The sequence below is a fragment of the Mauremys reevesii genome, linkage group 6, assembly GCF_016161935.1.
Source record: "Mauremys reevesii isolate NIE-2019 linkage group 6, ASM1616193v1, whole genome shotgun sequence".
NCBI lineage: Eukaryota > Metazoa > Chordata > Testudines > Geoemydidae > Mauremys > Mauremys reevesii.
In genome coordinates, this window is record NC_052628.1 from 92706461 (window position 1) to 92726526 (window position 20066).

The 20066-nt window shown below is 39.8% G+C and overlaps 1 protein-coding gene across 1 annotated transcript in view; it reads right to left on the minus strand.

The window, feature by feature from the left end:
- The window catches only part of LOC120408080, a 92226-nt gene that overhangs the window by 44439 nt on the left and 27721 nt on the right, over positions 1–20066 (minus strand). The window contains exon 2 of the mRNA XM_039544611.1: positions 2540–2647. The gene's annotated coding sequence lies outside the window, so the exon portion shown is untranslated. The remainder of the gene's footprint in view (positions 1–2539; positions 2648–20066) is intronic.

Sequence of the window (20066 nt, forward strand, 5' to 3'; positions counted from 1 at the left end):
TCTAGACGCGATATATCGATCCCTGAACGCGCTCCCCATCGACTCTGGAACTCCACCGGAGCGAACGGTGGTAGCGGAGTCGACGGGGGAGCCATGGACATTAATCCCACGCCATCAGGACCCAAGGTAAATTGATCTAAGATACTTCAACTTCAGCTATGCTATTCACATAGCTGAAGTTGTGTATCTTAGATCGACACCCTGCCCCCCCCAGTGTAGACCAGCCCTTAGATCCTCTCCCTCGCTTGTATTTATCCCTCTGATGTATTTATACAGAGTAATCATATCTCCCCTCAGCCTTCTATTGGTTAGGCTAAACAAGCCAAGCTCTTTGAATCTCTCTCATAAGATAGGTTTTCCATTCCATGGATCATCCTAGTAGCCCTTCTCTGCACCTGTTCCAGTTTGAATTCATCTTTCTTAAACATGGGTGACCAGATGATGTTTCAACCAGTGTCTTGTATAATGGTACTAACACTTCCCTGTCTCTATTGGAAATATCTCACCTGATGCATCCTAGGACTGCATTAACCTTTTTCATGGCCATATCACACTGATGGCTCATAGTCATCCTGTGATCAACCAATACATCTAGGTCTTTCTCCTCCTCTTACTTCCAACTGATAGTCCCTAGCTTATAGCAAAAATTATTGTTGTTCGTCCCTAAATGCATGACCTTGCACTATTAAATTTCATCCCATTTCTATTACTTCAATTTACAAGGTCATTCAGATCTTCTTGTATGATATTCCGGATCTCCTCTGTATTGACTATTCCTCCCAACTTTGTGTCATCCACACATTTTATTAGCACACACTCACTTTTTGTGCCAAGGTTAGTAATGAAGATGTTCAACTTTTTGCAGCATCTGAGCTCTTAGATATTCATGCATACATGAACTTTAGTGGTACACTATTTCAGCTGAATAGAGCAAAAGGTGCACCCCCTGGCAGCCCAGGAAAATTTCCCTACCCTGTCTTTGAAAGTCACAGGAGGCTATGTCTTTAGGGAATAAAATATCCCTTCCTGTTGATCCCTGGTACCTCAGTACATTTTCTGCAGCTGAGATCACTGAAGTATTATGTCTCAGGGCAACCTCAAAGGGAGGGCAGGGACATATGCATTTAAATAATAAGGGCTCTTATGGCTACAAGGTTACTACAATGTTATTAGTGATATTTTGCATGTTTGCATATGCTGTGTGAGTATATTCATATTCTGTACAAACACTACCAGTTAGTAGGGACCCATCTTGTTCGCCAGTAGCAACAAGTTCAACATTTGCTCTGAGTTTAGGAATGCAGCCTTACTCACTGATTCTTGTTCTCACAGGACTATAACCTTTTGTGTATGTTGCTATTATGATTGGAAGTTGCTTACAAACCGTGGGCTGGATCCTCAGCTAAAGCTGTATTGTGCGCAGCACTGGTCAGAGGGCACAGAACTGCACACTAGTACAATGGGGCTAACATGGTTGTGGCCTTTAAAGGCTACATCACTTGAAATGTTAAATAAGAACAGGTAGATTTGGTGGAACAAAGTAGCATAAAGTTAATATTGGTGCTAGGGCAGGTGTGGAAAAATATAATTCCATTTCATGAAAAATTTTGAGGTTTTGACACTTTTATTCTGCACCAGAACAGAATCAAGACCTTTCCAATTTTTTACACAATAAAAAGCGAGAGACCCATGCTAGTATAGCCAATTGCCTGGTGGTCAGGTGACTCACCTGGGATGTGGGAGAACCAGGTTAGTACCCTAACCACTGGGCTGTTAGGTTTTGAGGGGTTTGCTCTCTCACTCTCTCTCTCTCCTTCCCCACAGACATGAGGAAACCTTCCCAACATAAGTTGCACTCCCCTGATCTTACTGGTGCTGTTTGCAATGCTGATACCCCAGGGCATAATTAAAATAGACATGGGACTGAGAATGAAACTGGGAATTAGTATGGCATGTTGGCCATGATGATCTCTCTTTTTTTCCAATCATACTCCCTTTTTTCTCCTACACACTGACAACAGAGAGCCAGCTACTCCACCTGCAATATGACACCAGAACACCCCACCTACCCTGTGGTGATCATTCTAGGACTGAACAGACCAGCCTTAGAGTCAGATTGCACCAGCAGTGCAGTGCAAAGTAGTCACACCACATGGGGGGATGCTGAATCTGTATTTATACACTAGATAGGGCTAGAACCAAAATACCTGCAATCTGCTATTCCTTCCTGATGATCAGAGAACAAAGTAAAAATGGGTGAATGTTTTCACAACTCTTTATTTCTGTTTTACATCAAAATTTTCCAGTCAGATGGAACCAATACCCCCCGGCAGCTTACATACTGTATCTGTAGTTAGAACAAGCAGCCATAAGGCACTATGGAAAATAGGGATGCCATTCAGTGTGTCAGCCAAGCAGGATTGCAACACTCAGTTGCTCCTAGAAGTTTTTATTTCCCAGGCTGTACTTTCAGGAATGTCATTAAAGCTATGGTTGGTGCATTTAATTGGTGTTTGGAAAGAGAGAAGGTTAATGTTACCTGCTTTGCTCTGGCTTTCAGCTTCAGGAAAGACAGAATTTCTTTTCTTTTTCCAGAGCCAAGATCGTGATGCCAGTGGGATATTTTCTTCAGAAGCAAGATGCAATGCTAGGCGAAAAAGAAAATGTCAAACTCTGGGGGTTTTATTTAAAGTTATAGTAAGATTTTATTTTATTTTATTTTATTGTAAAATAAGACTAGGGTTAGTTAATGTGCAAAGGAATAGAGTAAAAAGAGAGAAGTCAGAGGTATAGCATGTAATATACCTAAGATCACCTGGGCACTCCTATTTTTACAATATGTCATACTAAAAAAGCAAGGGGAACTCAGTGAAATTTAAGAAATACATTTTAAAGGTTCTTTTTATCTTTTTTACACAGCATATAATTACCTATGTAACTCACTGACAGAGAGATAGGGGAATGATCTGAGCACAAGATGGGGAAGGAGCAACTCGTGAGTTTCAAATACAGCTTTGCCATTGCCTTCCTCTGTGGTCTTGGGCAAGTGTCTTATGTTCTCTGCCTCAAATTCTAATCTGTAACCTGGGGATAATATTTAATTCCACAGAGAGGTGACAGTGTTAATTTGTTATAGTCTTTAAAATGTTTTACAGATGAAAATCACTCTAGAATGATCATGAACAAGTCATCAGTTATCACACCGTGGCAGATATCACTCTAAGGTAACTCTTGGTAATTGCTGACATTTTAATACCCTTTATAAATGCTGTATATTGCTTACACTTCACAGAAATTTGAGGCAAACAGTTTGGTAAGATTGATAACAGAATAAGGGTCAAATCCCTGTCAGGTGCATGACCCAGTTAGGTGGAGAAGGGAATGTGGCCTAAAGCCAACAGATGCTCCCTGGGCTGGTCCATCCCCCCTGTGTGAATTAGACCAATTTATATGGTGCTCTAATCTATGTCAGATGGTAACAGCCCCCTTACACAGCCAGGGATTGCTGGAACACAAGATGCTCTGCCTTTTTACATTGACATGCACCTAACATTTGAAGGAAGAAGTGTGTGGCAGGGAGGGAATGGGGGTTACTTCATTCAGTCTTGATTCTCCATGTACATTGTTTAAGCTAGTTATGCACAAAACTAAATTTGTATATGAAGAGAAGCACTAGAGATGATAAACTCTAATCAGTTTCACCTCCTCTGCCAACTATGTGGATATTTCATCTGCATTGCCAAAGAAGGGAAAGGCAAACACAACTCATTACATTTGTGTCTGTTTCCTGTTGGCATTATGTGACAACTATTGTGAGTCAATCTATAGTAGGATGAAACTTCATTAAAGTGTTTTCATGTCCATCACTGCCAAAAGTACAAACAGATATTAGTCTCTCAAACTTAACCAATCTCCTTATCTGGCAAATATTTAGTAAATCAGGAATTTGCTGAAAACACGTCATTTCAGTTTTCTATGGGGAGAACAATTTAGGCGGGGCTGAATTAAGACAGCACGGGGCCATAGCCACACCCCAACATCTGGGTCTTTGTAAATATTCCTCATTACCCTGCCCCACAGAAGTAGCACCATCCACCACAAGGTGTGGTGGTGGGAGAGGCCCACAGAAACTGTCTGCAATCATGGCAGGAAATTAATCTTTGGGCAGGCTGAAGCCTCTTTCCAGTTCTTTATATGGGGCCTACAACACCACTCAATCCTATGGAAGGATGCCTCCCTCTGTTCCAAACGAGAGTTCTACAGGGAGGCCCCTCTTGCCACACGAGCAGATGGGTGTGTGTGTGTGTGTGTGTGTGTGTGTGTGTGTGTGTGTAGGGGGGCTCCTGTGTGCCAACTCACCAGAGAGCATATGTATGTGTGGGCTTCTGTCCTACTAACTGAACAAAGGGCTCTGCTGTGGTGGAAGTGACAGAGCCCCCCCACCCCGAGGGCTTTGTCAGAGTAGTAGAAATGCCCCTCTCATCAAACCCTGTATTGTTTGGAGTGTTGACACAGTCCCTTGGCTGCACGAGGTGGAGACACCCAAAGCTCTTTGCTCCAGTGGTAGGACACCCACTACGCACACAGGGCCCTTCTCTCCGATGCTGTCTCATATATCTAGCATATTAGGATAGTTTTATTTAACTAATAATAAAAATAAAATGCTGTTTTTGAGCATTTTAATTGAACTGAAATTTCCATCCAAATAGAGCTTCACACAAATCACAAGTAAAAACTTAATCAGCTAGTAAATAAGAAATTATCATTCACTGTTTTCTAACACAATGAAAATGTAAAAATTCAGAATCTGAATAAATGTATCTTAAGCTATATAATTGCTTATATAAATGCGTATAGATATAGCATATTCTCCTGGTTAGCAAAAAGAAGCACCGATGTAAGGATAAAAGTTGTATTTAGTTGTGATTCAACATGTTTTAATGGTTCCCAATCAATGAGAATCAGCCTTTCTTCAGGAAAATAATTAAAGTACCAATGCCAAATGTGATTAAAATCAGTTATTTAAATAAAAGTTTCCTTTTTTTGGTGGCTTAAGTCCAATTAAAATTGGTGATTTAAATCACTGTGATTTCAGTCCATCCAACATGACTTGCTTACATTATCACAAACTGATCTTCACAGCTTTTTCTGAAAGGAATATTAATATATGAGAAGCTCTTTGAACATAGATGCCACAGTGTTCTTTCACATATCCTTTCCCCCTCACCCTCTTTCACTTTGGTCAAACCATATTTCTTCATTGACAGTTCCTGAGCAACTCAGCCTTGCGCAACTGCCTTGCCCAACAGCATTGCCTAATGGAATTGACTAACAATGTTCTAACCTCATTCTTCTTAATGGCTCCTAGTCGCTGAGATTTTTCTGAGACAAATATGAGCCATTAGAGCTGACTGACTTCTTAGCCCTGTGATATTAAAACTCATTCAAGTTACAGGATTTCCCTAAATTCTCTTATAATGAGAAAGATACACAAATATAGCTAAAGTATCAATCAAAAGCCTAGTATCCACAAATAATCCTACAGGCCATTACCTTCTCCTACTTACTTCATAGCTACACATTATTCCTCCCTGCCCTTTGGCAGGGAGATGCACATAGTACTTGGCTCCAGGGAATCAAATTAAAGTTGTACATATTTCTGCTGTAAACAGCAGAACCACCATAGCAGTGATGGGAAATACACAGCTCCAAACAACTTTCCTTGGAAATTATATGTAGTAGTGTAATGTTATTTGGGGAATGGAAAAAACTGACTCCATTAAGATTATAACAATGCTTCACATTTATATAGTACTTTACATATTCAAAGCACTCTGAAGGCATTGAGAGCTTAATCCTCACAACCGCCCTGTGAGAGAGGTGAGCAAATATTATTAATCCCAAACTTCTCATGCCTGTCTTATTTAGGTTCAGCTGCCTGAGAGTTCAAGCATGAAATAATGCATTAATACCCCGAGTGCCACTTATCTGCAATCTTTGACATATTTAGTGATATAGATACTTCTAAGCAAATTGTGTGCTAATGGATGAGTGGTATGTATCATTTTTTAAATGTTTTATTTATAGAAATGGGGAGCATGTGGGTGTTGGGGTGTTACAGTGTATTCACAATCTGATCTGTCTATTAGGATGGAGCAGATTGTTCCCCTCTGCGTCAGCTCACAGAGCTGGTCTGACGAACCATGGGGGAGTGGCATCATGCTTCTTCCTCCTCTTCCCTGTTCAGGATACTGCTCCCTGGAGTGGAGCAGGTGTGAACAGACCTGCTATTGTTATAGGCTGTGGTGCAACAATAGAAGGGAAGGGAAGGCTTCTTCCTTGGCCCTATGTGCCTGCATGCCTGTGGAAGACTCTCTGAGTCTGATTCTTTTACTTATATATTATCTTTTCCCTCAGCAACATTTGCATAAACATACACTCTCAAATTTTCAAAAGTGACTAGTGATTTTGAGTGACACAGGACATATTCATGCTGCCCCACAGTTCAGTCTATGGGGTGGAAATAGCAGTGCACACCAAAATGGTGCACTGTAAGTCTCCTGTGTGGGCGCTGAGGGCACAAACTAAAACGTTCCTAGTTTGTATTAATGTAATCGTGCACTTTGGGAAGCACTGCTAATCACAGCCCAGAGTCCAAACTGTGGGGCAGTGTAGAATAGTCCTCAATTGTTGGATGCTCAAATTGAGCCACCTTAAGTCCAGATCTTTAGAAAGTGCTGAGCACGTGCCATCTGACAAATAAGTCCCCTTTAAGGCCTCAAGATGGTCATCCAAAATCTGAAGCCCCCCCAAATTACTAGTTGCTTTTGAAAATTTGGGCAAGAACCTTTTATTTTTAAGTGTTCATATGTTGCAGAGCAAAATTTATTTAAAGAAAGTATATTTGTGAGCAGAACAAGAGCAAAGCTATGCAAACAACTGATTTTCAGTTCACTGGCCAAACCAAAAGCATTTGTTTCAGGGCTACCTGAAATGATTTTTTTTTTCTAACTTTTCAGCAAACCAAAAAGGTCCAAAATATTTGTGTCAGGTTTAAAGAAATGTTTTTTTCAACTTGAAACAATGTTTTGTTTTGCTTTTTCTTTTTTATCCTTTCAAAATTTTTAAAATGAAATTGAAGTTTATTTCAAACTAGAAAGTTGTTTATAATAAAAAACTGAAATATTTCATTTCCAAAATGTCAAAATGAAATTTTTCCAGAATATGTTTTGACAAAAACAAAATTCATCATGAATTCATGAAATCTTTTGATCAGCTGAAATCTATATTTTTCAGCAAAAAAATTGTCTGAAAACATTTGACCACCTCTAGACAAGATTCTTGTTTAAACCAAATATTTTTTCTACATTTTGAAGTTAATGTTTTGCATTTTTGTGTGATACATAAGCCACGTGTTATATGCTTTATGTGGAATGTTATGATGACAAGTTATAGCTTGCTAAAGGGAAACCCAGTAAAAATAACGTTTACTAAAATCAATAGAAACGTTTTTCTGCTCCTACTTCATATTCTCCTCCTGATGTCAGACCTCTCTGATAACAAAATTACTTGCCTTGCAAATGATTATGATGTTACAAACAAGTTGATAACTTCAGGTGAGATGTACGCAGCAGCAACATAAGAACTAGTGAACAAAGCTCTAGCTTTCATGCAAATATCCCTAATAATAAAATGCATGGGAGGGACCAAGCATGGAATGTATAATATATACGCGGAATTGTTTGTAAACAGAATGGGCTTCTGAAGATTTTGATGGGACATCAAGTGACACCTTGTATAGGCTTCCCAAATTCTGCACTTAAGAGCTAGGTTTTTTGTTTTATTAATTATTATTTATTAGTCTCTTCCTGCAAAGCAGAACTGCACCAGCTCCACTGCATCTTGCTTCTCCACAGACACAGAAATAGGGGACAGGATTTGCACCACACTGAAAAGTAAATGGGCTTAATTCTCCTCTTGCTTACACCTGGTGTAAATCAGGAGTAACTACACTGCTGTCATCACTGAGATCAAAATCAGGCCCAACTTTGTTTTTCTTTTATTATTCCTGCTTATTTTTTGGTTGTGTTCCTTCTTTTACCTTCCATATTCTTATTTGTTCAGTTCCTTAGTCTAATAGATGGATTTATAATTTCACTCACAAGGAGGTTTATTTTATTAGTTTATTTAAACATTTCTGTTTTCATAGACCAGTTAGGACGTGTCTACATGGAGACTTACTGCATGGCAAGGTGGGGTGTAAATAATTCTACAGCACTCTAACTTGCTGTGTGAATCCTGCTACAATGCACTTAAAGTACTGTAGTGCACTCTGATGTATCGCTGCAGAGGTCAAAGTGCACTATGAAACTTTTAGTGAAAAACAGCAGGGAACACACAATGACTTAGTGCCTAGCAGGCTAGTGCATGGCGGATTCACATCTTGTCTTGCCGTACAGAAGTTCCCATGTAGACAAGCCCTTACTCTAAATGAACAGGCCAAATTAATTCCTAATGTAAGTCTGCTTAAGTCAGTGGAGTTAGAAACCAAGGATGCCTGTGTCCCATTGCAATTAATTAATTTTTGTTAGTTTTGAAAGCCTATTCTGAGCTGGGTAAAACCTTGTTATAAGTTGCCTTAAAGCCCCAGTGAGGTTCATGGCGGTGAACTCACCCTTCAATTAATATAACTGTAAACATAAGCCTCGCCTAAGACAAAAGGTGTAAACCCACCCTCTTTTTGGATGAGTATTGTTTTGGGTGTGGGTGTGTGGGGAGAGAACACACGCAGACTGAGGTCACAGACAAGAACAGGGAGAGGCAGAGGAAAAGTGGGGGAAAAGCCAAGCAGGAGCCTGTAAGCACAATCTGACCCTGGAAAAAACTAGAGAGCTTTTGGGTCTGGTGTTGACTAAAAAGGCTTGAGGCAGTAAACTAAGACACTGCTCCTTTTGTTCTTCATTAGTTTGTGTTCAGGGACACAGGACTTTGTAAATTCTCTGTAAATAAACAAAACTGCATCAGAAAAATACCTCATTATCACCAGTTAATACTTCCAACTGGAGCATCCTCTGGACCCCAAACTTTGGCTAGTTGCTAGGTTCAAAGGAGGCATTACCTACATTTTTTTGGTAGTGCCAATTAAAAAAAAAGTCCATTAAAAGATTGTTTTCTTGTGAATGACATTGTTTTACAAATTTCTAAAGCAAACAATTAATATTAGCTGGGGTTTTATCACTGTAACATTCAGAATATTTACCCTAAATTTCCTAACCTCTCTTTTTGCAGATGTTAACAATTTGCAATTGTTAAACCACACTTTAAATATAACAGGCTTGTCTCATGGTGTGACATTGGAATGTAGATTTCAGCATGGACTGAAGAAGGAAGATGCACAATATATACTGTTACCTTTAATAAAGTCATAAAATATTTGCAAATCAAGTAGTGGCTTTATAATGGGAAATTTGAAGGAGTCATGAAAAGCTCTGTTTTTGTGATCTTCTCACTAGCTCGAGCTTTCTGAAAACAACACTCAACCTCTCCTCTTCCAAAAGTAAAACTGTGAGCCACCAGGACAGTTATAAAAGATTAAACACAAACATTCTTACTCTAGCAAGATTATTAGGTTTGTTGGTTCTTTCACATCTCCATCAGCAGAAACAGTTTTCAGTGCATGTTTTTTTTTTTGCTACACTGACAACTTATCTCTTTCTGAACCTTCCTTAAACAGCTATGAAATCTGGATCATCTTAGCTTTACTAAACTTCATTTGTAGCTGTATAGCCTAAGAAGCGAAGAGTAGGTAGTAAGTCAATTTTCAAGCTCTGCACTCAGCTACCATGTGCAAGCAACCAAATATGTTAAATAACATTTCCTTTGCACACCCCTTGTGCTCCCAGGAAGCTGTGTACTGTAATTCTACTGAGCAAACACTTTACCACCTTTCACTAGAGAATACCCGAAAGCAAATTTACCTTCATCCATGGTAAACAATCTGCAGATTAGATACTGGCTCCACACAGGTGAAAATTAAATCGACTATCTGTCAGACTCCTGCATTAGGCACATATTGATCTAAAAAAATGCAGGAGCCTTTCCAGGGAACAGGATACTGTTTTCAGTGGAAAGTAAGATGTGCTTTTGATGGGGATCAGGTTTCTTGTTCTGCCAGTGATCACGCCATTATGGAAATGAGTGCTGATGGTTTGTCTTACCTACATTTATTTGTATATCTACTTACACTGAAAGCTACAAATGTGTGCTTTTTCAGGGAGGTTAGTTTAACGATCAAATACAGCTCAAACCTGCTGTGCCGCAGACCAGGCTAAAAGTCAAGAATACACAAGCAAACATTATATACTTCAAAGCATGTAAATCCATATAAAGGCCTAGAGTGGGGTGATTTACACACGGCTTTGTATATGGGGCAGCATAGAGCACCATTGCCCTAAGGGATCAGTTACAGAGACTGAGCCTTTTCCCCCAATTTCATTGGCATACAAAAGAGGTGAACACCATTCAGATGGTGTAGATTACGCTCCTCTCCCATGTTCTGGCCCTAGTCTGGAAGTTTGTGGGAGGGGTGTGTGGAGCCATATCCTGCCCTCTTCCTGCATCCTTTCAGGCAATTTTCTCACTGACGAAAGGAGGAGTGAGCAGTCCTTGCTTATAGGAATTGCTATTGTGATTGGCCCTGTGTGGGCCATGCAAGAGTTATTAGGGAAGCATCTAACATGACCACCAACCCCATGTACCTGAGAATGGCATATCACAATCTGGCCCTAAGAAAAGTAACAACTGAGTTGAGAATTATTTCTTTTATGTTCTTTTCTTTCTCACTTGTATATGTAGCTCTCACCCTGCCCAGGCACCAGTATACAACACAGAGCTCTAAAATGTGTGAAAAGAATGCAAAATAAAGGATGCTCCCTAAATTCTTAGAGAAGAGGAAATTTAAACCATCAGATATTGATGAACTGTTTTGGATGCAATCAATGCAAACTGCAACCTTCACTTAAAATCAAACTCAAATCTTTTTGAGGTTTAGAAATGTTCAGCTTGCAAATATCTTCTGCAGGTCTGAGCTATCTAATTTCTGTTGAAAGAATGTGAAATATGATATTCTTGCTACAGTTCCACACCTGATGAAACCAGGAAGCATTGAATATTTCATGAGACAGCTTGTTTTCAGGTGACTTCAGGTCCAAATTTCAGATACAAAAACGTTCAGATAAATGTACAAGCTTGCACATGTTTATCTGAAATGACTTTTGAGTTTGATGTTTTTGTAATGTGTGAAATCGGTATTACATTTAGAGCAAATATCTTCCCTGTGTTGCAAAAGTGCTCTGTGTGGAAAGCGTGTACAGAGGCCTCTTGCCCTTCCCCCCAACCCCATGCATTTGACAAAGATCAGGGCAGAACGCAGACTTAGCATACTCACAAGCATCATGGTCCCAGCTAATGCACCTGACAGTGTGGTACTATGGGGGGCATATTCAGTCATCTTGGGAAAAGACCAGGCCCAGATACTCTTTCCCTCTATATTCATACTGCTGTCCAGTAACAAGCACTGGGGCAAGCATGCATGAATTAATCCCTTCTGGAACAACGGTAAGGAGAACTGTAAAATGTGCTGCTCCCAGCCTTTTGTGAACCGTCCTAAGGCAGGGCAGGCAGAATGGCTCAAGCATCCCTACATAGCTGCTATTGTTCTGCTGCCCCACCTTTGTGACTCAGAGGAACAAAAGCAGAAGTTTGACTTTATAACGTAATCTGAAAGAGGGTGTCTTTTTTATTGTTGAAACTGATTCATTTCCATTAATTAACAGAAGAAACTTTTGATTGGAGTCTACTTACAAGTTAATACACAATACAAATCAGAAGACCATTCCATTAGCACAATGGCCTATTTCAAGTAATATCTTGTAACATCTGAATTGGGTGTGAATTGAAGGAGATATTACAATATAGGATCTGTTTGAATTTTTTCAAATGAAAACTTTTTTTTCAAACCAAAAAAAAATTCTCTAAACAAATCTCTCAAACAATTTTTTCACGCATTTCACTTTTTGAAAATATCTGTGTTTTATTTTTACAAAAAAAAGTTTTCAGATATTGATTTTCTTTTCTCCTTCCCCCTCCCCCATTTTAAGAGGCAAAATGGAAGAAAAAAAGGGTAGGGAGGAAAAAAGGAGGGGGGGAAAAGCAGATTCAGTGAAAATTGAGTATTTGAGTAAATCAGGTCCTTTTGAAAACTACAAAACAAATATTTCTGAAATTGTCTCATTTTTTTCACCTCCCCCACTCCTGAATTCTATATAGCACAAGCTATTAGAGTCTTCAATCCAATATATTTTGTAAACATTTAAGGCTCCATAGAAAGTCACTATGGAATAATGGGCTACGCAGCTCCAACTTTCCCGTTCACTCCTTTTATCTCACTTCGATTATTCTTATTGTGGTAGTGACAAACAGCCCCAGTCAGGGACCAGGCCCCCATTGTGCTAGCCACTCTCAAAACAAAATAAAAAGACTGTGCATGATAGACCTTACAAACAACTCCGTTTGTATTCTGTCCTTCCTCTCTTTCTCTTCTTCTTTGTGCTGGCCCTTATATTTGGAACAGTCTCCTTCTTTTTGTTTACCAAAAAACAAAAATCTTTCCTGAAAACGCTCCCTCTTTCATAAAGTTTTTCATTAATAATCACTTAGGTATGTTTTAAAAAATTAAAAATCAACACCAATTTGAGATTGGACATTGTACTGTTTGATATATTTTGTGTCCAAACTGCATTATTGGTGTCAATTAGAAGAATGCAAACTTCTTGGGTCAAGGACCTTGGCTTACTTTTGGTACAATGTTAATCACAATGATGAAGTTAAAATATTAATAACAGTTCTGATAATATTTTTGAGCCCCTGGATAAATAATCCCTGGAGGGTTGATTAAGTCTAGAGTTCAGTCTGATCTGAAATACCACATTTGAACCTTTCTCCTTCGAGGAAATTAAGATCTTATTCCTGATTTGGATCTGATCTGCATGCCTTAGGCAATCTCTATTATGGGAGAAATTCCAATGCCAAATCCAAATGTGCCTGTACTATTGAGAAAATTAGATTTGGAGTTAAATCCAGATTCAAACGATCCATCTCTAGTTAAATACCCTGGTCATTTTCTCTCTTCTAAATGAAATCAGTGCAACTCCTTTAATTTTTTTCTCATGAAAGACTCATATTTTTTAACCCTGGTATCACCTTTAGTGCCTTTCTTCAAAGCAAAAATATCCTTCAAGTATTCCAGTCTGGAGTAAGGATAATAAAATTATAAAACAGGAGATTTTTCTGTTATCTTGGTTGGCCTAACAACAAGCAAATTCTGTTCAATACATGAATCAAGATACGTGGCAAAAGGATTCTTGATCCAAATTCTTTATTGAAGGTCAGAAGAAACCTGATATCTTAAATTTCAAATGAGGAACAGACACTTAACCTAATATGGAGGCAGGCTGAAAATGCTGTAGTTCTACTTGTGGAATCTCTGTCTGTCTGTCTCAATTTTTATATGTCAGTCATTTTGGTGGTGTTATTGAGGGAAGTCTCCATCAAAGAAACAGGTTGTATGTTTTGTAGTGAGGTTTGAGGTTATGTTGTGACCTCTTCAAGAAGTAAGTCCTACAAATGTGGGCTAGTTCTTGAGAAAGCTTTGTTTCCTGTGCACAAGATTTTCACTCTTGATTTTGACATTTCTGTTGCTCCAGTAGAATGTAGCTGTCACAAGAGGTCTCTTGTTTCCCAAAAGAGCCCAGTCCAGATTAGTGCCCAGTAGCAATTATTATTAGTTTTCTCTTGAAGTTTTATAAACTTGGTGTGCCTAACTGTCTAGACCCCATTTTTCAGCTGTCTCTAGAATACCTTCAGAGCAGACAATTACAAAGAAAAATGGGTTGAAAACATCTGCTATAAAAAATATCCCACCTCTTCCGTTGCTTAAAGCCAGGTTCCGCCATCAATATTTCTTTTTGTCTTTGTCAGTTCTACCACTTCATATAATATTTGCTAGGGTTTCCAACAAATCATCACTCTGATTGGCAGAGTAGGCATATAATATAGTAGCATGAATAGACTTGCACATTCTGTAAATCCAGTGCCTCCCTCAGTATCCAATTCTGACACCCTTATACATACTGAATGTATACATACTTACTCGTCAAGTAGTCCCATTGATTTCAAGTTCAAGGGAGAAGAACTGGGCCATACAGTGTCTGCACACCTGATCTAGAACCTCCCTCTTCTCTGGGTTGCAGTCCAAGGACCCTGTAACTGGCAGCCAAAATCTACTCCCTCAGACTCCTTGTTGCTTCCCTGGACCACTTCCTACCTCTTCTATCCCCCAGAGAGTGACTGCAGATTCTCTCCCTGCAGCACTCTTTCTTTGTCTTTGTTAACTGGTGCAGCAGCCTCCTCATATGCCTGCCACTCTCTTCATTTTTAGCCAAGAAACAGCCCCACAGCATGAGCCTGTGTCTGCTGGCATAGGCCAGCCGCAGGTTTTTCTTTGCTGTGTAGACGTACCCCAAGAGTTGTTTTTGAGGTTGATCCAAAAGTTTGGCATCCATAGTCTAAAACTGGTCTGCTCAATGCTCTATACGTCATCAATACCTTCTTATCTGCACCCTGTTTTCAGCTACACTTTTAAGTAAGTTCATCCTATCTTTACAGTTTTGTATGATATTGATGTGATCTTTCCAAGTTCAGTTTCCACAGAAATTTCTCCAACTTTCTTTTTTTGGTCTTTTTGACAATTCTTTGTGCCACCATCTTATATCTTTTATAATTATTTCCGTCTTTACTATTCATTGTGTGTTTTGCATGTTGTATGTCTCATTTCTTTCCTTGTGTAGTAGAAAGAGAGAGCCTGAGACATGAGGCCTGGTGTAAGGGGCTGGCCTAAGGCCCGAAAGTCAGGCCCTGCTGATATAATGCAAAGTTAGCAAGAGTTAGGCTCTGAGCAAAAGGCAGGCCCTGTTACAAAACACGCCTGCATGCAGGTTCACTGTCCGGAATATGAACTTGGCAAGAACATGGCTGGTGTAAAAACACAAACATTCCTAAGAAGTGCTAGGCACTGGATATTTGCATAAGCACATTCCAGAAGGATTGTGCTGAACACCCCAGTAGTAAGTTATGGTTATAAACACACTCCCCGAAGGTGGTACCGGGACCCACAGAGCCCTTTTAAAGGTAAGGTCAGGATGACAGGGTGATGGACAGAGATGTTTTGATCCAACCAACAGGTACAAGGTAAAGCGTGCTGAGAAACCATATCAGAGGGGCCATCGTAACTTGTTTGTATCAGTGTATAAAAGAAAGGTCACAGAGGGGGTATCTTTGTCTGGCTGAGGGGAGAGCAGAAAGTCCTTGCTGAGCTGGTCCATTGTAATAGGTTACATATGTTAGTGTATCTGTAACCATTGAGCTGGGGCACTAGGATTGTGCTTCATTAACAATAAATCTAGCCAAGCGCCTTTGCTACTGACCCGAGTCTTCTTGGTCAGTTTGATCAAGGGCTGCTGCACCTGCAGAGCTGGCACAGCACACAGAGAGAACACACACGCAGCCAACAACAACTGACAACACCTTCATTGCTTATTCGCAATCCTCATTCCACCTGGGACCCGGATTTCTAAACTGATGTTTTGTAGATGGTCAGAGCCGCTGCTGCTGTAATTCCTTTTATGATGTTGTTCTAGAATTCTCCTAGGTGGTCACTTGTGCAGTTACTACATAAACATTCAGCACATTTAAAGTTGAAAAGGCCCCAATCAGCTTTTTGAAAATTCCAGCCAGGAACTCTTTTTGTGTTTTTGACATTTCCTTGGCCTTGGTACTCAATAAGCATAGGGACGTGATCGCTTCCCATTCTGTCTTCTTTATGAATTTCCCAGCTGCACTTATTAGCTATATTATTTGTTGCAATTCCCAAATCAAAAAGAACCCTTTGTGCTAGAAATTTCCTGGCTTTATAATCAGCCCCTTCTTAGCTGGGCTTCATTACAGTACTGCCAGGTATGTTAACTGGCCTATCAGGCCCACATTAACCCTTTCGGGGCATATGTGATGTACACACCCCATCACAATCCCACTGATTTAAACTGGGCCAGGATTTCACCTCTAGTTTCTAAGAAGATGATTGTCAATCATGTCATAGCCCATACTGTTATGGAAATGGGTGATTTTAGCTAATCATTATTAATAATTATTTATTCCTTTTAATACATGAAATTTCACTAGCATTTTGTGTGATCCTCGATGGCCAAATTATGCTTTACCACGAGACTTAGAGAACACCTTCATAGTCTTAGAAATCTAAGGTCCAGTATATATTGAATGCAACCAAGTGAATCATGAGGATTAGTGTTAATTAATGTTGTAGTGCAGTGGTTCCTTGCCCTTTTAAATAATACAGTAGTGCTGGAATATAGACAGATGAGTAAGGGGCAGTTATTCCTCTCATAAACCTGGGATAACACCTCTTTTCCATTTCACAATAACAAAGGTAGAAAGACAAGGCATTTTTCCTCATCTCTCTGGAACTCTCACTCTTTCCCCTGTACACTCTAGTCCCACAGAAATGATTATGCATGCCAGGCAAGAGTATAGTTCCACAGAAGTTTGGTTAGAGTGAAAGATTAGCCTGCAGAGAGTAACCTATAGTTAGGATGACACCCCGCCTCCGCTCCCCATAATAAAGGTTAAGGACTAAATTCTAACTTGGACTATATGCCTATGCAGAGTGAGAATCTCCCTCAAGTCCCTGCGAGGGCTACCTGGACCTTGGGTCTGGATATAAAATACTGAGTGTGCTGTGAACCTGCTTACTTTCTGCCCACCCCTACCTTGGAATACGTAGGCAGGAAATGGGTAGAGAGTGGGCAAGGCTGGGTGGAAAATGAATGGAACCAAGCCCCTGTCCTCCTCAACATGCTGGCCAGCAGAGATTTAGCTAGCATAGGGATGCTATAATTTGCTGCTGATATAGGCCAACAGCAATGGATTCGGCTTGTGGGCCATAGTTTGCCCACCCCTGGTCTAAAGGCACAAACTAGCAGTAGATGTGATGGAGACCTGATGTGCTATCTAGTCCTCTGTTTTCTTGTCTATAGTTACACCTGGTATCAGACTAATTTATTATTTCTCGCTACGAAGCTACCAAATTAAAGGGGCTATCTATTGCTGATTTAATTACTTACTGTGTGGAAAGTCAGCTAAATCCTGTAACCTGGGACTAATGTTCTTATTTTAAGGTTTCAGTTTACGGCTAAAACTTCTGTTTTCCAGCCTCTCCACTAGGAATGCTTTCATTGTATATTAATTATCATGGCATGTAGAGTCATTTTCAAAAGCTGAAAATCTATGTGTATCATCTGTGTTCTCAGACCACTTTATTCTGTATTATTGAAATAAGCCAGGAATAAAACTGAATAGGCCCAGAGACTCTCTGTTTATTGCTGCCATTTGATGATTAATGGAAACAATGGAGAAATATTTACTACAGGGCTGTAAGAACAGGAACTAATAGATGGGGAATATTTGATGAGGCATAAACAGGCATTTTACCAAGGCCACAATTTTTCTTTTGCTGTCAATAATTTCATGAGTTTTTCACTTTTCCACCCAACATTTATTCCTCTTTTTTACTATAATGTCCCATCACCTTGTGTTCCTTTTTGCAGAAAGTACTGAAATCAATACAGTGGCATTTTCCTGGGCTTTTCTCTCAGTAGCTGTTTGCAATTACTTCTTTTTTGTGGGTGGAGCTGTCTGACTCATCGTCTTCCTGAAATTGGAGCTGTGAGTCACCATCCCAGAGCTGTACTGTACAGTCAGCACGGCCATGAAAAAATGCAATAATTTGTTTTACAGATTACTTGTTGGTTGGTTAACTGTATCATCACTCTTTTCTAGAATGAAGATGTTATAACATGTGCAAAGACTCCTTTTCTAGGATTGTTCATAAATTGCAATATACAGAATGAGGCATTATTGTCATGGCACAAGTTATAGAGGGAGAAACACAAATGTTCTCCCTCTCTTGTAATTTTTATCCTCATCTACTACACACACTATTCTCACGGATAATATTGGCATACAACCAAATACACAGCATTCAAAATTACACTCATTTGTGTCTAAGCTGGTGCTAAGTGATTATGATACTGAGGATTCAGTTTTGCTGCCCCCACCCCGAGAAATGGGACTCCTGGAAGGGAACCAGAGCTATCTGGCATGAGTGGAATTTCCCCAAACCCTTCTGCCTACATAGTGCAGATAGAAGCAGAATGATTCACAAAAGCTCTAGGGCATTCAGCGGCAGACTTTATTTCTGCTTCAGAAATGTTGTGTTCCCTGTAGTGCCTGCTGCTGCTGGAAGTCGGTATGTATACTGGGAAGAAAGTCACTGAAACCTCCACTCATGGGTCCTGCCATGAAGGATTAGCAGAATTTACTCCTAAGAGTGGGCCTTTTTTGTATTCCGATACCAAAGAGTAGCCACTGGTACAATGTTTGAGATCTCTTGGGGAGGGACCGTACTGCAGCTAGCCTACAGGGACTCCAGTCATGATTGAGACTGCTGGGTCCCACTGTAACATAAATACTAAGGACTAAATTGTTGCATGAATGAACTCGCATTGCTGCTGCAGGAGCATTCTTGGTACATTGGGGTGCAGGAGTGTAATCTGTGACATCTTCATTTCTTGCTTTCTTTTGGGCAAGTTGCTCCTCAATGGGAGGAACTTGGTAGCAGCCTCTGCACTTTCCTGAGCACTGGACTGTGATTCTGTCTGGCCCTTAGACAGGCCCCATAAACTGAGTGGCGGCTTTTTACTCCCTCCCCCTTCCAAGTGCACAGCCACAAAAAGGCCATTTACAGTTTTGTCCTTAGTTTTAACGACACATATAGCTCAGGATATTGCAAGCCTCTGAGATACAGAGGCAAGAATTTCCAGATGGAACTATTTTTGCCTCCACCAATATAATACACTAAGTAGAGAGGGTCTCAAATGTTGCAGTGTTAACTTCAGAGAGACCCATGGAGAGCTCAGCAACTACTGTTGTTGCTGAAACCAGAATGTTGGGATTCCATTACATTTTTAAACCTGGAACTGCACATTGTGTGTGTGATTCCTCTATGGGTGGTCACATTTTCTTTCTTTGTTTTTAGACTGAACATGTCTCTTTCAGTAGCTCTGAAATCTTGCTCTCCTGGCTTTTCAGTGGCATGATGAAATAGAGGGGAAAAGGAAGTGGAAAAACTGACTAAACCAGTCAGTGATTATTGGGTTAGAAAAGATGTTTGCTACAAAATAGGGTTGCTGCTTTGAATTTTGAGACATTTCAAAATACAAAGGGTAGAACGTGATCACTTCCCATTTTGTCTAGAACTCGAGAAAGTAGAAACGGGACAGTCATTCACTTGCAGGAGAATGGTCTAGATGACATTTTCAATAACTGAATTTTTGATTCCTTCACCCTACATCACAGTATAAACTCTTGTTTTAGCAAACATATCCCTGTTGATTTAGTCAGAAAATCTTTGCTCCTTTCGGAAGGGTAATGCCTTCACCAAGCCTATCCAGATCTTTCTTGCTGCCTCTAGCACCAAAGAAAATCATGCTTCAATGGATCTCATTCAGAAGAAAACTGCACTTCACTCTAACCAACAGTTTATATTTTTATATCTCATATGCATGAGGCATTATGGATGTGGCCTGGTTTATGAGAATACAGCCTAATTTTACTAATGGTTCACCTGTGTGGTATAAAGCGTCCAATCAAGATGGAAGGCAGAAATTTATTCTTTTATTCTTAAAAAAAAGAAATAAATAACGGGGGTAATCTGAACATTCCATAATAGCTTTTCTAGCTTCTGTTTTAAATTTAATTACAGTACATCCCATTTAGTTCACACCTCAGCTATCAAACCTGTTTGCCTCATTTCAGATATGAGCAAGAACTACCAATATGCAGATTGTAGATCTGGTTGCATTTCACACTTTTCC